Source organism: Podarcis melisellensis (genome assembly GCF_964234715.1).
Source record: "Podarcis melisellensis genome assembly, chromosome: 3".
NCBI classification, from domain to species: Eukaryota; Metazoa; Chordata; class Lepidosauria; order Squamata; family Lacertidae; genus Podarcis; species Podarcis melisellensis.
Window position 1 is genome coordinate 66,265,777 of NC_138530.1, and position 19,913 is coordinate 66,285,689.

The 19,913-nt window shown below is 44.3% G+C and overlaps 1 protein-coding gene across 1 annotated transcript in view; it reads left to right on the plus strand.

Moving 5' to 3' along the window:
* The window catches only part of TRDN (triadin), a 167,925-nt gene that overhangs the window by 64,007 nt on the left and 84,005 nt on the right, over nt 1-19,913 (plus strand). The gene's annotated exons all lie outside the window — the stretch shown is intronic.

Below are 19,913 nucleotides of genomic sequence, written 5' to 3' on the forward strand. Positions count from 1 at the left end.
TAAAGCTTCTAATACTCTTTTCTATAATTGCATGCATTGAGATTAATGGTGATTTAAAAGGTGACGCCAGTGGAAACCTAAGAAAGAATTAAACCATTTGCCTTAACCATCAATTGGATCTTTTGCATGCATTTATGCCATAGAAAGGATGGGATAGATGTGTAAAGTTAAGCGGTGGTTTGGTTTAAATTTATTTACTTCATCTTCAAAAGTGTAAAGAAAATGAGAAAGCCCACCACATTTAAGCTTACTCCTTTTGTTACATGCAGATGTTCAACATTCATATGAAACGCATCTGTTAAAAATTTAGAATGGGATCTCCAGCACAATGAGTATATTCATCATATGTCACTCCAGTGTTCACTACTGTTAATTTGTGATGGTTGCTGGTTAAGATGGTTTTGCATGCTGGAGCTGTCAGTGAACTTAAAGCCTTATGGTACCTGAGGGTATCAATTCCATCAGGCATCAGCTTTGAACATGTGCATAGGGTATGTATCAATGAATGAACTGTATTCTGTGATGAGCTTACCACCAGAAAAAATGGTGAAGAAAGAATCTGCCTTTTTGCCCATGTGAAATATAAATAATCTTTAGACAAAACATCCATTTATGAGATTCTGATGTTTGAGCCATGACCACTTATAAACAAGGTATGCCCCTTCACTGAATATGTTCTAGGAAACTGTTCAATGAAAAATTTTGCAAGAAAATTATGGAAGAAACTTGAAAACAACTCAGTTCCGCTAAATGTAGTGGTTAGATGTAAAACAGTTGCTATTCGTGATCCAGGAGCAGCACAGCTACTTGTCTCATTGATTTCAATTGCACTTTTGAATGTCTGTTCCACCGAAAGCTGGCCAAACTGAACAATCCTGTGCATGCTTGCTCAGAAGTAAGTCCCATTATGTTTCATGGGGCTGGCTCCCAGGCACATAGGATTGAAGCCAAAAATATCAGTGCCAGATGTCTAAAGTGAGGCTCCTAAATCTTGGCAAAAATCAAGCGACTTGTTCCACCATATCAGGACCCAGATACTACTACTTCCACCATTATGGTAGATGCTTCCATTTATTTTTGCTAGCTTATTCTTACCAAGTTAACAGTAATTAATGCCTCCTAAATATATTGCTTTTGTACTATGGGCATTTCACAGTTCTTCATGCTGTGTAAAAACTGAACTTAGAGAAGTTAAATAAATTCCTTCTAGTGATTTATCCAAGACTACACAAGCTGATTTGCACACATGCAACAGGACTTCCATTTCCTTTCCTCCCCTAACCCTATGTATCCATTTGGGGGGGGTTGGGGGGCTGGAGAGGAAGTTCTGTTGCACATGCAGAAGGATACAACCTAATGTTTTGTTTTCCACTGTCTTGTTCTTTTATATCCCCCCAAACTATAAGGTAGCATACAACAAATTTATAAAAATGCAAATAGATAACTAAATAAAATATAATAAAGGATACCAATATATTAACAGAATTCTGAAAATGCAAAATGTGGAATATTGATTGATTGATGCGTGACCTTCTAATTGCTTTCCGATCGCCAATTAGCCCTTTATGACCGGGTCCGGCACACTTCTTCACAAGCTGCGCCACTGTTGCTCCCTTCAGGTCACGCTCAGCAGAGTAAACACAGCGGTAAAAACTGTCGCCTAGCGTCAGACAAACTCAGAGAGCACTTAAGTCCATTTACAGCTCTTTATTGAAACATTTCAGCAACAAAGTCCATCACTGCTGGCAGCCATTGCAAACATGTCTCTCTCTCTCAGACACACAGAGAGAACTGAAAGTACAGGAACAAGCTCCTCCCAGCTTCTAAAAGCTGACGTCAGAATGTGACGCACACTCAGAACAACTTAACCAGTTAAGTTCTGAACTCTCACACCCCCTCTTGCATTGGATTCCGACTGCACCTGTGGAACATCCTCAGCAAAACTCTGTGAGATCAATCCCTTCCCCAATGCCTTGCGCCCTCTCTTGGCGTCCCTGTCAGGCAACTGTGGAACCACCTCACAACTCTCATAATCGCACTGTGCGAAACTTACCCATGCACCTGTGGCTTGGTACCTCTCAGGTGGAATACCCTTTGTTGTGCGACTGGACTGCCTGGGCACAAACTCAGGAGTTTCCCCTGACTCACTTTGGTCAGCAGGTGTGTCCTCTGCATCACAGGATTCCCCCTCTGACTTGAAGCGTCTTCGAATCCTTTCCATCACACTCACAGGAGAACTAGACTCACTTTTGGGCACTCGCTTAACAACTTGTGGAGATGCTCCATCCTGCTCTTGACCCTGGTCAGTGACCTGGTCGTCATCAGCAGCCTCAGCCCCTCCTTCCTCCTAATCAGAACTGTCCTCTGGATCAGAGAGACATTCTGAGAGAAGATCACGCTGGACAACAATCTTTGGCCTTTCATCCTGCTCAAAGAATTCAGCGTGTTTACTGATCAGCACCTTACTCTGATCACCTGACGGATAAGCAAACCGCCATGCACGAGCTTCTGGCTCATACCCACAGAAGATCATTTTCTGTAACTTGGCTCCATCTGGCCCTCGCAAAGCCTCAGGCACCGGCACAGATGCAGGTGATCCAAACTTGCGCAGAAAATGAACCTGGGGTTTTATGCCATTCAACAAAGAAAACGGTGTGTCACCTACCAGCGAATTGTAGGTCCGATTCCAGGTGAAGCATACGCATCCGGTTGCCTCCAGCCAAAACTTAGGAGGTAACCCAGACTCTTTAAGCATCACCTGTGCTGCTTTGACCAGAGCCTCACTTCTGAGCTCTGCCACCCCCCTCTGCTGGGGATCTGTAACTGTGTGACGTATCCCTTTCTTGTTAAAGAACTTCTGCAGAGCAGAACCAGTGTACTTAGCATTTCTGTCACTGATGACTGCTCTCACCTTTGTGGAGAACCTCTGTTCTACCTCCTCAATCCAGCTCCTGATCAGCTGTGCTGCATCCTCCTTGGATTTGAGACCAAAACTCCAGGAATTCTGCAAAAAACTGTCTTGAACCGTTAGCAGAAACCTGGCCCCTCCCAGACTCTGTTCCTCGACAGGATTGAACAAATCTATGTGTACCAGCTCAAAGGGTTTAGTGGTTACCCTTTCCACCTTTGGGTAACTGCACCCTCTTACCTTTGCCTGTCTGCAAGTGTCACAATTAATGGCACTTCCACAATTTTTAATCCTGCACCCCTTGGCAACCTCAGGCAGAGTCTGCAAGTCTTCTACCGACCATGAATTGTTCTCTGATGCCATACGCATGCACATGTGGCATGAGCGGGAATTGTAGTACGCTGATTGGGAACAGTAGCACGCAACGCTTGTGCTTTCTCAGCCTTCCCCTCACCCCCAAGAGACGTTTTAAGAATGAAAAGATCATTCTGCCCCTTCTTAACCTTGGCCAGTAACCTCCCCCCTCTGGAGATTGTGCAGACATCATTTTCAAAACAAACTTTGAACCCCTTATTTAACAAATAAGGCACAGACAAAAGACAGTGAGGCATCTCTGGGATGGTGCACACTTTGATCTGCTCCTGCAAAACAGAAAGGAACAATGTACCACAGTTAGTGACATTTTTTCGCTGTCCATTTCCAAATAAAACAGTTTGTCCTGCTGAAACCGCCGTGCAATTCCACATCTTGACTGCAGGTGTCTCAGGAACCATGTTGCGGTTAGCTGCTGAGTCAATAACAAAGCTCAGCTCAGTGTTTCCCACACAGCTGTTCTCAAACAAAGCCATGCTTGCAGAAAGCTGATAAGTCTCTTCCTGTTGTTTACCACGTCCGCTGGACTCAGTCCCACGCCTGCATGTCTTGCCAGGCTGGTTGCCATGGAAACCCTGCTGATTCCCATGAGAAGTGTCCTTGCCAACATCCTGCCGCGCCTGTGTGCTCCGGTGGGGGCAACTGCCACGCAGATGTTGAACTCCAGTGGAAAAACACTGCCCGGGGCTCCTCCCAGCCGGCCTGGCCTTCCTCCTTCTGGAACGGCACCTCCCACCAGCCTGGCCCCCCCTGAAGCTGCTCTTCGCTTCAGCACAAGTGGAAAGTCCTTTAAACTTGCCTTTGGAACTCTTCGCCCCCCCGATCTGCTTACCAGCGCTCCTTGAGGCTGATTCAGGAATAGGGGCTACTAGTCCAGCGTCTGCAGGGCTCTGGCCTCCCGCTGAAGCTTCACACAAACCCTTCAGCACATTCCGGGCATCCCACGCTGATTTTACACCCTCCAAGTAGGGTCTCAGCGATGCATGAACGCATGCTCTCAGCATATCCAGCTCTCTTTGCATTTTCTGCTGGCTATCTTCAGGCAACGCAGCTTCACAGCCTGCAATGTCTCCAGCCGCTTTGGCGCTGGGGGTTGGTGGTAGTGGCTCCCTCTGGCTTGCTCCCCAAAACCCATGGACCAGGAACCACCCCTTTATTCTTTGCCTCCAGGTTGCCCAACTTTTTAGAGTTAGGGCTTCCACCGGTATATCCTGGCTCTCTGCCATCTTCTCCCGTTCTCCCAAGGGGCCCAAGCTTACTTACGATCAGCTTCAACTTCTGTTGGCTCTCCCTTCAGTGGAGAAACGATTTTCCAGCTGCTTTTAGCTTCCAGCTCTCTCAGCAGCTCTGCTTTGTAGCACCAGGCAAACTTTCGCGTCTTTCAGCCAGCCGTTTGCCTCCGGCTTGCCCCTCCTCTTCGGAACGCTTACTTCAAAGCATTCCTGGATCCTCCAGAGACAGTTTTACGAGCGATGACTCACCATAACCTGTGGAATATTGATTGATGCGTGACCTTCTAATTGCTTTCCGATCGCCAATTAGCCCTTTATGACCGGGTCCGGCACACTTCTTCACAAGCTGCGCCACTGTTGCTCCCTTCAGGTCACGCTCAGCAGAGTAAACACAGTGGTAAAAACTGTCGCCTAGCGTCAGACAAACTCAGAGAGCACTTAAGTCCATTCACAGCACTTTATTGAAACATTTCAGCAACAAAGTCCATCACTGCTGGCAGCCATTGCAAACATGTCTCTCTCTCTCAGACACACAGAGAGAACTGAAAGTACAGGAACAAGCTCCTCCCAGCTTCTAAAAGCTGACGTCGGAATGTGACGCACACTCAGAACAACTTAACCAGTTAAGTTTTGAACCCAACAGTACAGTCAAGCCCAGATAAATTACTCTAAAAATATGCTGAAACACTTCAATTAGCCTTTGCATTGCAAGGTCAGGCTACAGTGGTTTTCTCATGGGAGGTATTGAGACATCATTATTTTGCTATACAACTTTTTTTGACCTGCAAGACATTGTCATACAGGATTTTCTCCCACCACCACACTTCCAAATAACACAAAGACTTTCACTCATGTGCATTCAGAAGACTACTCTCCTCCTACTTATGTAAAACATTCAGCATCTTATTTAGCACTGGGGGAAGTGGTGGTGGTGGTTTTAAAGACGAGTCTTACAATATCATCTCAGAATCTCTTATCAAATACCCATTAACTAACCATTCCTCCTTTGTGGAGAGTAAAAGAATATTCAATATAAGTAATGTCATCCAATGGTCCTCTTCTGCTGTCTTTGAGAGGAACTACGCAACAAGAGAATGTTGATGTTTTCTCCTCAGGAAGCTATCTACTTCCCTTTTCAGGTAAGGAAGCACGCTACTCTGATATAGCTCATATCTGAGACTGCACAAAAGCTACAATGGAGAAAAGAAAACAGAATTGTTCACCTGTAATCATTGTTTGGTTTCCTGTGTAGTCACATCATGGTCTCGTTCCCGCTCCTAGGGCCTTGTTGAATTCCTGCCTGTCATGCACACAAATCCAACAAGAAAAAATATGGCTCCCTTACAACAAATGTATATATGTGTACATTTTACATGTACCCTTGTTTGCTTCTAAAAGAAACATTTCATTGAGCATTCTTTTTTCATATGACCTTAAAAATACCCATGGTGATTCAGTTCCTAGTAATCTGAGTTGCTGCCTGCCATGGGAGAGTGTTGCTGACTTTGATTACTTGCAGTCAGTGTAAATGAATAGGCTCAAGGCTGCACTTAAATTCTTCCATGTTAAGCTACTGCCTGACTCAGTTAGACATGGGTTATAAGAGGTGCTTCTAAGGCATGTGAGAGATCTGTGAAGAAACTGTAAGCTAAAACTGATGTTTCCTATGGATTTACCGGAATTCACTTGGGGCAAAGGGGGGGGGTCTTTGCCTAAACGTTTCATCCACTTACGTGAAAACATAAAAAAGGGCTTATAGATGCTTTTAGATTCCTCATTATACGTAACAGGAATGAAACAAAGCTTCAGATTTACCAGATCAGATTCAGACCCAAGTAACAAATAAAATTGGAATGACACGTGGATCCGAAACAGGATGGGCTGCTTCCAAATGCTACAGATACATCTTGTGGTCACTGCAAAGCCCTAGTTTTTTATTAAGCCACTACATTTGTATCCCAGTGTTTCGCCAAGAAGGTCAGGGTAATTTGTGTGGCCTTATTTTTCCTTTTGATGTTCACAACAACAGTTTAGATAGAGAAATGGTGAGTTGCCCAAGGCCACCCAAATCACTTTATGGCTGAGCTGAGATTTCTACCCAGGTTTCCCCAATCCAAATGAGACTTTGCTAACTGGCTTTCCAGTATCCTTGCCAAAGCTCTCGTTTATTTGATGGCCGACACAGATTACAAAATTGGGGATTATTTGCTGGTTTGACATTTTGTCTTTTCCTCCTTTGATACCACGCTGAGATCATTTCTCTGCACATTCTTAAATCTGTCTGAAAGGGAAGGCATAATACAGAATAATTTCAAGCACATTCTAGGAGAAGCATAGAAAATTAAGACTTAATCACTGAATCATTTAAGTCTAATCAGGTATTATTTATCACGAACCATTCTTTCTGTAATTACAATTGCCAGCACCAGAGACGTTTCTTTATATTTCTATTCAGTTATGCAAAAAATATCAAAAAGTGGCTTACTTTGTGTCAACCCTTTTTTGATCACAATTTGTCAGGAAGTACTTCTGCGCAAACCCCATTGAAATGTAGCAGAACTACACCCAGCTCCTGTTCAGATCAGTGGAGCTTGGGCAAAGAAACATCTCTGTATATTACGCCCTGCACTGTAGATCTTCTTTGACAAATATTTCTTTGTTTGAAACATTTATAGCCCACCTCTCAAGGCTGCTGACAGTAGTAAGTGAAGAACAAAATTACAAAAAGCAGCAGAGTACAAACAAGATAAAAGGTAGCCATTAGTGCGAATAGACATCCTCTTGAGATAAAAACAGCCCCAGTGTGGCAAGTTAAAACACAAATCAGTTCAGAATCTTAAACTGTTAACATCCCCAAAGCCTTCCTAAATATAGCTGCCAATTAATACTTCACTTCATGCATGGGATGAAACCAACAAGACCTTATGCCTTTAAAAATAAATAGTTTTAAGGAGCCACAAGACTCTTTGCTGTTTCTCCTACATAGGTTTTAGTTATCTGGTGGAAAGTCTGGTTGCAGTCACTAAATAGACCTTCTTTCTGGTCTCAGCTAAGCATACATATGGGAATGCAGATGCACACAAGAGGAACTCTGATAAATAGAAGAGCGGGGGGGGGGGAGCTGGTATGGAAATAGGATTTCCTCAAATGTTCTGCTTCCAAATGCAAATGAAGCCACTAGAACCCAGTGCAGTTATTTCTATAAAGGGCTTAGGTGCACCCTATCTGTGGCCCACTATTATTTATTTTTAAATATAACAACCCAGGCAGTGTTCTGGACTAATTGCCATTTCCAAATACTTTTCCTATGTAGCCTACATGGGTCCATTTTTACAGTAGTCCAGGGTGATGTAACACATGCTGTTCTGGCCAAAACGGCAGTTTTCAAAAGTCACAGTTATCATACTAGCCTCACTTAGGTTAAGGCACTTCTGATCTTGTGGAAACAAACAAATTCTTCTTCTTCTTCTTCTTCTTCTTCTTCTTCTTCTTCTTCTTCTTCTTCTTCTTCTTCTTACTTTATTAGTATTTTGGGAAGCTTTTAATGTGTGACATTCTGTTGCATTTTTGTATCTTCTGTTGGAAGCCACCCAGAGTGGCTGGGGAAACCCAGTCAGATGAGTGGGGTACAAAAATAAATAAATTATCATCATCATCCAGGGTCAGGGTTGGATCCAAGAAACCTCCCAAATATGAACCTACATTTCCTTACCCCATCTAACACAGATTGAACCCCCATGTCTGGATCAGCTCTATTGAACAGGATAAGCTTCCTTGTCAGGGTTAAGCATCAGTTTGTTGTATCTGCTCAGTCTGACGTTGGTTTGGCACCTCAGCAGCCTCCCTAGAGAAAGATGAAAAGGAGAGAGAGACAAAGAATGTCACTCAGATATTGATGGCATTGAACTCTATATTCCTGAATGATTTCCCCCAGTAATTTCATGTGGATGATGATGATTATGATGATTATGATGATGATTATTTATTTCTACCCCGCAGTAGAATACAGTAAAATATCAAACATTAAAAACTTCCCTAAACAGGGCTGCCTTCAGATGTCTTCTTCTGTAACTTCACTTCTTGCAGGGAGGGAACTGCCAGAAGGCCATCGGCACTGGACCTCAGTGTCCGTGTTGAACGATGGGGGTGGAAACACTCCTTCATATTAAATAGCAGGGGGGCAAGTTGGAACCGCTTGGAACCACATAGGCCAGTGTTCAGGGCATCACATAGATGTCCTCCAGCACCATCTTTCAAGGCTGCCCAACAAGCTTCCCACCCCAGTGTTGGAAACCCTGCAAGTAATGAAGGTGCTCTCCTTCAGATTCAGAAAATCATGTGTTGGCTCAGGAGTATTGCTGGCAGGTGTGGCATCACTGGCTGAGTGGAGCTAGTCCCACAGGTTCCCTTCAAAGCCCCTTCACAAGTTTGCAAGTGAATGCCTGAAGCAAGCTCCAAATGCATGCATGTTTCTAACAATAGTTGCTCAGTCTGCAGAACCAGTGAGTTGTCAACAGATATATATGCTCCTTATAGAAAGAATGATATGTGATCCGAAACAGAAGTGTGCGTATGATTTTCTCCTACCACTTGCCAGTGTTGTATACTGGTTGCAGTGCTGGACTAGAACTAGAGTGGCCTGTGATCCAAACCCTGTTCAGCCATGACTCTCACTGATTGGCAAGGGCTAGCCACTGTCACTCAACCTGATCTACACCATGGGGCTGCTGTGAGGATGGAATGGGGAAGATCCAGGCATGCTTGCAGAGCTCAATGAAGGAAGGATGGGATCATGATGCTGATGATGACCTCAATAAATTGTACCCCAGTTAAGCAGCCCTGGCTTTTATAGCTTAGTCCTGAAAATGAAGTCCTGCTCACTGTGTTTTCTTTTCACTTTAGTGAACTTGCCATTAGCTAGTATTGGCAACTGCATAAAAAGATGTTGTCTTTTTTCAGTACTGCACATAGGCTCTTGTCGTTTTTGAGCAGTGCGAGCATGATGAAGAGTGCTGCTTATTAGAGCTCTTCTGTCAGCAAAGACTGGAGTGCAGAGGGGACAAAGAGAAAGGAATCCCAGGGAATCAAATGACATCTTCTTGTCATATTAAATCCATCTTGTTAGGATTCATGGAATATTTTCTAGCTATATAGAAATTTTCACCACTGCTGCTTCACATTAGCTCCAGAAATAGTGTCGCGAGCAATTGCCTCAACGTCTTTCTCTTCTTCAAAACAATGCTTTCCTCTTTTAAAGTTTGTCTTCATTGTGTACACCTGCCCTCTTTGGTTTATGACTTAAAATAGTTTGATCTTTCGTAGTAGCTTCATTTATATTTGCTTAGTGAAGCTGACAGTTCACACCAGAGCAAAAACTTTGTGTCAAGTAGTGCCTAATTGATCCTGTAAACTGCAATCAGAAATTCTAGAAGGCTGCAGTGCACAATAATAAATGACATATTATGTGCACCATTCAGAAAATACATCTGAAAAATGTATCCATCAGCAATCAGTATCTGAAGAGATTAGCTCACAACTGGGAACAATACTGTATATGAAATGCATTTATGTTCATCTTCTCATTCTAAATATGCTTTACAACTTTCTTCCCTATAGTAAAATATATTAATATAATTATTCAGAATATAAATGCCCCAATCTAGCTCTAGATCAGCGCAAATAGCCCAAGAGAAGAGTGCAGGTTTTGCACTAAGGACCTAGCTGCTTCATTTTAAAGTGACTGGATCTTCACTTAAAAGAAAAATGGACTGGAAAAGGTTTCTACCTGAGACCTTAGAGAGCACCAGTACATCATAGTGGGCTAAATAGACCAATGGTCTGATTTGGTATAAAGCATGTTAATGTGTTTACGTTGCATAGAGTCTGCATGCAGAAGGTCCAAGGGCTCAGGGCTCAGCTTAAAGGCTTTCATATAGCAAGGTTGAGAAAGGCGTTTGAGTCCTTGAATAGCCACTGTCAGTCTGAATAGGCAATAGAAAGCTAGATTAGCCAAGGGTCTGCTTTGGTATAAAGCATTTTTAAAATATATCTGTGTGTTCACTTGTCCACAATCATGCTTTATTCCTGTCTCCTGCTGTTTAGGAAGAGGATGGTACTCCATTCTTTTTTTCCAGAATCTGCCTGGAATTTTCTGAAAGGTTGGGCTCAAATCAGTGGCGGAGCTTCATGCTCTGGCACCGGGGGTGTGTGTGTGGAGAGCAGGTGGGGGCGGGGCTGGCACACATCCTGGGGGCGGGGCGTGATGCCTGCAGGGGCGGGGTGACCAACACAGGCGGGGGGGGGGTGCAGCCACGATGGCACCCTGCCAGAATCGTGCTGCCGGGGGCAGTGAGCTCCCTCTGTACTCCTCTTCCTCCACCAGTGGCTCAAATATTTTCTTTTTTTAAAAATCAAGCAAAACATACTGAATATTTTGATGGTCAATATCTAATCCCTCATACTGGAGGCAGGGGTCATCCTATTAGCATGCTTGCGTGCTCCCTGGTAGATAGCAAGTGTACCAGATTATAAACGTTTAAATGATTAATTGCATTGCTGCTTGTTATAGCTGAGCTTACCAGTCCTATTACAGCATCCCCAGGATACATTGACCTCATGGAACATTAGAGGTTGCGATACTGTAATATCAGCAATAATCTTTTTAATTAAGTGCTTGGTTCTGAGCTGCACAGAACAGTTGGTTGCAATGGGAGTTGTATCTACTCTGAGCCTCCTAAAGATAGCCATAATTATGAGTTCCTTGTTTTTCACCCACCACTCCACTTTTAAACCACGAGAATACACTGCGTAATAGTTAGAAGCTGAGATTTTGTGATACAAAGTTAGTCAGAAACTTATGACTTGCCATTATTTAAATAAAAGTGTGGTGTCAGCTGAGAAGCTAGACTAAGAAGTATTAGCAGTTTGGTGGGAAAGCCTTCCCTGTATCATCAAAATTGTGGATGGCTGTATTTATTCTTCATGTTCTTGGAGAAAGTATCTGCAAATGTATCCTCGTTCCATTGCACTGAGATGATGCATTGAGAAAGCATGGTGATAAACTTGAGTACCCTCTTTGGTTTGGCTTCTACCAGGCCTTAACTTTCCATGTATCAGTTCTAATCCAGCTCCTCTCTTCAGTCATTGTATCCTCTTCAGGAATAGGCCTTCCATCTGTTGGAATTCATGAAACAGGAGTATATTATTGGTCTTCTGCTCTTTTCTTTCTACACGCCATCCACCCAGCTATGTTTCTCAGCACTGCCTGTCTGCTCTTTCTGCTTGGATAGTTAGTTCATCACTAACAAACAACACCAAAGAATGGGTTTCTTATCTTCCCTTCAAAGTACCTCCCCTGCTCCCATGGGCGTTTTGTATACATTGATAACATCAGCAGCATTCACCTTTTGGCTGGGTACAAAGCCTTAGCTTTACCTTTGATTACTCCTGTCACAAACCTGACCATGAAGGAGGATTTGAATGCCCCTCTTTTACTGGATTTTGTAGGTTCTAAGACCTCGATTTGTAAACTATGCCAAAGAGGTAATTAGCTGCAACCAGTACCCCTAAATTGTGCTTCCTATCCTCAAGGTGGACATCTTGGAAAGACCACTAAAGAAGGTGTACTTGGGTTGCTGGGTTTCTTTTTGCATTCTCAATGTATATGGTCTTCTGAAGATCATTATCATTACCTGAAGATGTAGCCATGTGGGGTTAGATTTGAGCTTGCAGAGTTATTCCAAAAATGATATTTTTATTGAGAGATAGAGGCATTAATCAGTGCAAACAATTTAGAAATGAACATAAAGGGTTACTATAATTATAATATCTTTCTCTGAAGGGAAGGTAGTTTTCTGAGGAGGCCCTCAAAATGACAACTCCCAGAGGTAAGCAGCCTTTTACCTAGGTGGGTGATTTCTGAAACTCCTCTTAGGCACAGCCTCTCTTTAGAGTAATTTTTTTTAGCTTTGCAAGTCTTGGACAATCATGGCTAGTAGGTTCAGGCTTGGTGTATTTAGCAGATTAGGACCAGCCACTGTTGACATTAGCTTTGAAGATGGGCTGTCATGGTTAAGTTTTAGTTATGCAAGGCAAATTAGGCAGGCTAGGAATAACATAACAAAAATTATGCTTCAGTGCCGAGTTAAGTAGCAAGAGTTATCAGGTGGTTAGTCAATGGGTCTGCTATGAGTATGACTTAGGGATATTACCCAAAGGGTTTCAAATCTTTCAACATGGTTGAAAATTACAAAGCCTCTAAATGGATATGTTTTCCACAAGGTCCTGCTATAATATGAGTGACCACCACTTATTTTTCTAATAAACATCTGATTGACTGCAATATTATTAACAGCAGTGTTACTAGTGGCGGGTGGTCAGCCTTTACATGGCATAAATGTCAAGGACCATTTAGACATGGACTGTAATGATATTTGTATTCCACTTTCTCAGTTCTCAGTATGGCTGTGAGGTAATTTAAAACTGTGCTTTGAACCTATTCAGGGGAGGGCAAATTGACTTAGGATACCCCCTTTAACATATTTAATCAAAAGAATGGATAAAATATTAATTCAGCTCTTCTATTCTGTGTCTCCTCATCAAAGTGAATAGAGAGGCATTTAATAACACATGGAAACATAAGATAGGCCTTTTATCAGGATAGAAGAGGGCCCTTTCAAAAGAAACATCTTGACCTAGGGGGTCTTTTCTCATCTGCCAAGTTGAAGGTTTTTTTCTGTTTTAATTTTTTTATATACTCAGGCCCTAAAGCAAACACCTGTAGGTGCTAGACCATGTCCTCTTCTGGGGAAGTCTGTGGCAGTTTAATGATCACTCATCTTTTTTCATTATTGGCTTACTCAACCTCCTGAGCATCAGCCCTTTATCATCTTCCATAAAAAAAAATTTAATTCTGATTGTGTAATTTATCACATTTCCTTTGCATGGCAATGGGCAAACTAATTGGGCTTTAAATAATTTTTAGCAAACTATTTTTTTAAAAAAAAAACCACACAAAAAAAACCTATAGCTCAATTTCTTTATTAAAACTTTTCCTGAAAGTCACAAGAGATCTCTGCTCACCTGTCCTCAGCTGTCCTCGGAATGGTTCACACTTGGCCATAGTCCACTTGATATCTTCACACTTGGTTACTGAACATTCAGTGATTTGCAGCTGAATACGTAATCTGCCTCCTTTGAAAGAACCATGTTGGATGAGGTGTCCGATTATAAGAAATGTCTGAGGAGTTTTATGTAGCAATGCATCAACTCCTTTTGGAACTGGCTTCCTCAGTGAGCATTTCGCTTTTGGGGTATGCGGGCATGAGAGAACTCATCTATTTTCTTACAGTTCTCTCCTAGCGTGTATTTTTGGTACACATGGATGGTGCCATATCTGCACACTGTCAAGTATGGTGCCTAGCAATTCAAGCACCACCCTAACTCCCAAAACAAACAGGAATAAAAGATGGTTCTAGATCTGGATTGGGTACAACAATAATAGAAATAGTGAAAACAGCTAAATGCATTTGACTGAAACGAAAAATACTCATGTAATATAAGAATTAGTCAGGTGGTCCAGGCAAGCAGTTCACAGTAATCCACAAGAGTTTGGGCAAGAAAAACCAGTCTACACATACCTACTTCACTTCATGTTGCAGTAATCTAGGATAGTTTCAGAGTAAAACATCAGAGCTTTTGCATAAGGGCCTAAAATGCAGCTAGTTGGGGGATGTATGATCAGCTGATGGCAGAATGCAAACATCACAAACATTACCACTAATATATATATATATATATATATATATATATATATATATATATATATGCTTTCGTAGATTTTCACGGGTACAGGAATGCAGGTTTTGGTGTCCTCGGGTGTCTTCCCGTGTAAAAGTTGGGGTGTCTAGGCGACGTTTCGACGAGGTCTCACTCGTCATCTTCAGGCTGGTGCTCTTTAACATGGAACATCACCACAAGAGAATAATCATGGAAGCCATCGAGATAGAGAAACACCCTCACAACATGAACAAGCGTGACGACACATCCCGCTTGCCAGACATCTGGAAATTAGCCCTCCCCACAAAAACTGACACCAGATCCAGAGGCACACAGAACGCCATCACCAATCAACCACACCAGACCCAAACCCAGACCCTCTCCACAGATAAATTACACACACCATCCAGTAGCCAAACCATGGTGGCACCTCCGGATGCTGCACCCCCCTGCAATCCCTACACAGATCTGGCTGACACAGGCCACAAAACCACAGCTCGCCCCTATACACGAAGCCAAGCCAGAGCACAACTAAGTGCAGTACAGCCATCTTCTCAGAAAAACTCTTCACAAAGTTCAAGAGGTCAAGACACAAAGACTTTAGCAACTAATCCACACCTAATGACCCACCTAAGTGGTACTCAGGATATCACTCAAGAAATCACTCAAGATATCCCTCAAGTAATTAAGGAACAAAAGAAGAAAAGGCACACTAGCCTGGGAACTTCCTCTCTGCCCAGAACATTGGAGGCTATACACCACACCCCCTCAACAGTATTTATAGGAACTCAAACACTGAGATCCTGCTCTGTTCCAGTAACAAGAAGCCGAAAGCACCAGCCTGAAGATGACGAGTGAGACCTCGTCGAAACGTCGCCTAGACACCCCAACTTTTACACGGGAAGACACCCGAGGACACCAAAACCTGCATATATATATATATATATATATATCAGGGGTTCAGGAAGATTCCCAGAAGGGGGCACCTATAGCCAGAGCAAGGGGGGTCCCGGGGGGGACGCACCAGAAGCAAGGGACCAGCAGTGACTCCCAAAGCAGCAGCTGGAGATCGGGACCAGCTTCCCCACCGGAGCGTAGCGGGGGGGAAGGGTCCCACGTGTCAGGGCCGGCTTCCCCTTCAGGGGAAAGAGAAGATGAGTCAGGACTGACCACGCCCCTATCGCTGAGTGAGGGAACAGAGGGGAAGTCAGAGCCAGCTAGCCCCCCGAAGGGGGAAGCAGTGAAAGGAGCAGCGTAATGGTCAGGAGGAAGGTTACCGGCTAGGCGCGCGCGCCAAGTTCAAATGCACAGGCGCGCGGGACAGCCGGGAGCGCAGACTGGGAGCCAGGTCCTAAAGCACGCCGGAGGGAGGGGGAAGAATCCGCGGACTCAGCATCAGAAGAGTCCAGAAAGGGCAGCACCCCAGCGGGCAGAAGGACCCAGAGGAGAAAGGAGCAAAGGAGGAGGTGGAGCAAGGCTAGGGTCTTGAACTGGTGTCTAGGGGGAGGAGATTCAGACGGAGCTTCAGCGGTCTAGCGTTGAGACGTAGAGCTGCGCGCCGCGGCTTTGGAATCGAAACTGAACCTTAATAAAGACTTTTGTATATAACAAGAACTGGCGTTGGTCCTCTGTTAGCTGGGACCTTGGGCAGCTCTGACAATATCTTATAGTGGTAATGTTTGTGATGTTTGTGGCAATGTCTTACCAAGCAAACACCTGCAAGCTTCCATGCAATATTCCAAAGTATAAAAGTGTGGGAGGTTCATTAGCTTCTAGAATTCTCCAGTGAACATAGTATTCTGATTACACAGGAACATAAGAAGCTGCCTTCCACCTAGTAGGGCCATTGATCCCTCTAGATTACTACTGTCCACACTGATTAGCGGCAACTGGAGCTGGCAGGGATTGAATTTTGGATCTTTTGCATGAAAAGCATGTGTTCTCCCCTTGAGCTATGCAGCCTTTCCCCGTTATTAACAGAAACAAAAAAAATCTTGTAGGAGCTTTAGTCACCAAAACAGATACATAAATTCTTTTAAAATAAATTTGGATATAACATTTTTTAATGAATTGCATGTTTTGCATTTTATGCAAATGCAAGCATGAATTTGCATGAGTTTGGGGAATATGCACCAAGCAAAGTGTGGTGGTATAACTACTGGCCCAATATGCATTTTGTTGGGTTTGATGATAATGTGATAGCTCCGCTGAACATTAGGAGATGAGAATGATATTGGCTACAATTATTCTCATAATTCTGTATTTCAGGTTTAAATAAGCATCCTTCCTCCATCTCTGTGTTTTGGGTTTCTGTGTGCTAAATCGATTGTAATTAAACATCTGCCTTGAATGAGGGTGAGGTTTGGTATACACCTTTAGGATATAATTCTACAGTTCAATTCTCAACTCAAATTCTGCAGAAAAATGGCCAGGAAAAAAGTAAAATAGGTTACCTTGCCATATTTATCTTAAAGATTGAGCTATTGAATTAAACAGTGCAATCCTATAGATATCTATTCAAATGAAAGCTCTGCTGAGTTCAGTGGGACTTACTCCCAGTGTGGTACAGTGGTGCCTCGCAAGACGAAATTAATTCGTTCCGCAAGTCTCTTCGTCTTGCGGTTTTTTCGTCTTGCGATGCACGGTTTCCCATAGGAATGCATTGAAAATCAATTAATGCGTTCCTAGGGAAACCGCCTTCAGACCAGGTCCGGGGACAGTCTGTCCCCGGACCTCTTCTGAAGGCTGGGGGGCGCGGGCTTCGCAGCAGCGCTACGAAGCCCGGCGGCTGGGGCAGGTGTTCCCGCCCCCCCACCCCGCTTCGGAGCAGCGTTCCGAAGCGGGGTGGCTGGGGCAGGTGTTCCCGCCCCCCGCCCGGCTTCGCAGCAGCGCTACGAAGCCCGGCGGCTGGGGCAGGTGTTCCCGCCCCCCCACCCCGCTTCGCAGCAGCGCTACGAAGCCCGGCGGCTGGGGCAGGTGTTCCCGCCCCCCCACCCCGCTTCGGAGCAGCGTTCCGAAGCGGGGTGGCTGGGGCAGGTGTTCCCGCCCCCCGCCCGGCTTCGCAGCAGCGCTACGAAGCCCAGCGGCTGGGGCAGGTGTCCGGGATCTCTTTTGAAGCAAGCGGCTGCGGAGAGAAGCGATCTCCCCGCAGCCGCTTGCTTCAAAAGAGGTCCGGGATCTCTTTTGAAGCAAGCGGCTGCGAAGAGACGCGATCTCCCGCAGCCGCTTGCTTCAAAAGAGGTCCAGGATCTCTTTTGAAGCAAGCGGCTGCGGAGAGACGCGATCTCCCCGCAGCCGCTTGCTTCAAAAGAGGTCCGGGATCTCTTTTGAAGCAAGCGGCTGCGAAGAGACGCGATCTCCCGCAGCCGCTTGCTTCAAAAGAGGTCCGGGATCTCTTTTGAAGCAAGCGGCTGCGAAGAGACGCGATCTCCCCGCAGCCGCTTGCTTCAAAAGAGGTCCGGGATCTTTTTTGAAGCAAGCGGCTGCGAAGAGACGCGATCTCCCGCAGCCACTTGCTTCAAAAGAGGTCCGGGATCTCTTTTGAAGCAAGCGGCTGCGGAGAGACGCGATCTCCCCGCAGCCGCTTGCTTCAAAAGAGGTCCGGGGGCAGCGGGAAGAGCTGCCCCCGGACCTCTTTTGAAGCAAGGGGCGGTGGGGAGAAGCGATCTCCCCGCCGCCCCTTGCTTCAAAAGAGAAGACCCGCTGTCCCCGGGGCAAGCTTCGTTTTGCGAAGCAAGCCCATAGGGAAATTCGTCTTGCGAGACAACTCGAAAACGAAAAAACCTTTCGTTTTGCGAGTTTTTCGTCTCGCGAGGCGTTCGTCTTGCGGGGTACCACTGTATAGTGGTTAAGAGCAGTGGACTCATAATTTGGTGAACCGGGTTCGCGTCCCCGCTCCTCCACAGGCAGCTGCTGGGTGACCTTGGGCTAGTCACACTTCTCTGAAGTCTCTCAGCCTCACTCATCTCACAGAGTGTTTGTTGTGGGGGAGGAAGGGAAAGGAGATTGTTAGCCACTTTGAGACTCCTTATGGTAGTGATAAAGCAGTATATCAAATCCAAACTCTTCTCTTCAGGTAAGTGTGTATAGGATTGCCTTGGTGTGTGTTCAGGATAGCATTAGGAATTTCAGATTAAACCCTAGATCAACTGTCAGATCTATTTTCAAAATATATAAAGCACACCTTTGTTCATTCATTATCTGCCCTGAAGGCTGGGATACCAGAACGAAAGTTGATAATGTATATTTACAAAATTATTTCCCACAAATGTGGGCATTAAAAAATATTGTTATGTGATGATAGAAACAAAGCTTCTGAAACTTTCTACTTTGCTACTCTGTTAAAAATCCCTGCAGAAATCTCTGCTATAAAAGTGTCCTAGCTCTGCATCCATATTACACCATGGTGTTTGGGTCATAAGTATTACTATTCCTTTTGTGAGTGGCACCTGTTTTCAATATTTATGAAAATATTGTTAAAGGGTAATATATCTGTTTCGAAAAGAAAATACAAAAGGAGTAAGGGGGTACCATATCGTAGAAAGATGCATGAGACCAAATCCAACAGGTGCAGGAACTATTTATTGCCAAACTGACTGCCAACACATCTCAAATGTAATTGGGGCTGTTGGGATGGTGAAGAATCGACTTTTTAATTGTAATTACCCTCCAAGCATGGACGGAGCTATTTACTAGCAGAGAGCAAGAATATTCTAGTCCCATGGATTGCTGTTCAGAAAGAAGCTGTTACTTCCAGTTTTGTTTTATTTAAGCCCCAAAGGATATGGTGTGTTGAGGCATTGCCTGAACTTCTAAACACTGTTATCAGTGGAAGGAGGGAGGGGCACATGCGGAAGCTCCATTGCTAAATTCTCACACCCATCAGACACACCTTTCACCCCCTGACCATCCCCTTGTTGAGCAGTGAAGGTCTACAGGGGGCTTCTACTCAAGCTCACTTGAACATGACTAGAACGCTGTGCAACAGGAGACCCAGCTTTTGTGGAGAGTTCTACTCATGTTCAAGTAAACACAAGTAAAAGACCCATGCTCAGCACAAGAAGGATGGGAACTGAGCATGGTGCATGGTGCATGCAGGGACATTAGGATGGGGCTTTTGTCTAGGTGCCCATCCTGAGTCCGAAGATACAGTTCACATGTTCGGGCAAACACCTGAACATCACCCCAACCATCCCATCACCCCCAACCAGCAGGGCCAAAGGTCAGAGGTTATAGGAACTGGAGACCATTACGTATTGAAAGCACTAGATTGGGGCAGGCTGACATAGGATTCAGCTATACAGCTACAGATAAAACTAGATGGCAACACTGAGCTATGCCACATTCAATATACTTTTCAAAACGTTTTTCAAAAAAGCATTTTAACAGCATTTTTAAAAAATATGTGTGTAGATTCTACCATGCTGTACAATGATCCAATGATGCACGGACACCTGTGGGAAATACATTGTTTTCTCCATTGCATATTATTTCATAAGTGTGATAAATGGAAGTGGGACTCATTCATGTCCCTTCTTCTTTCTATGTGATGTAAAAAGCTGTCCTGAGAGGAACGCACCATCTGAACATAACATAGCAGCCCATTAAATCATCATAGCGCTATA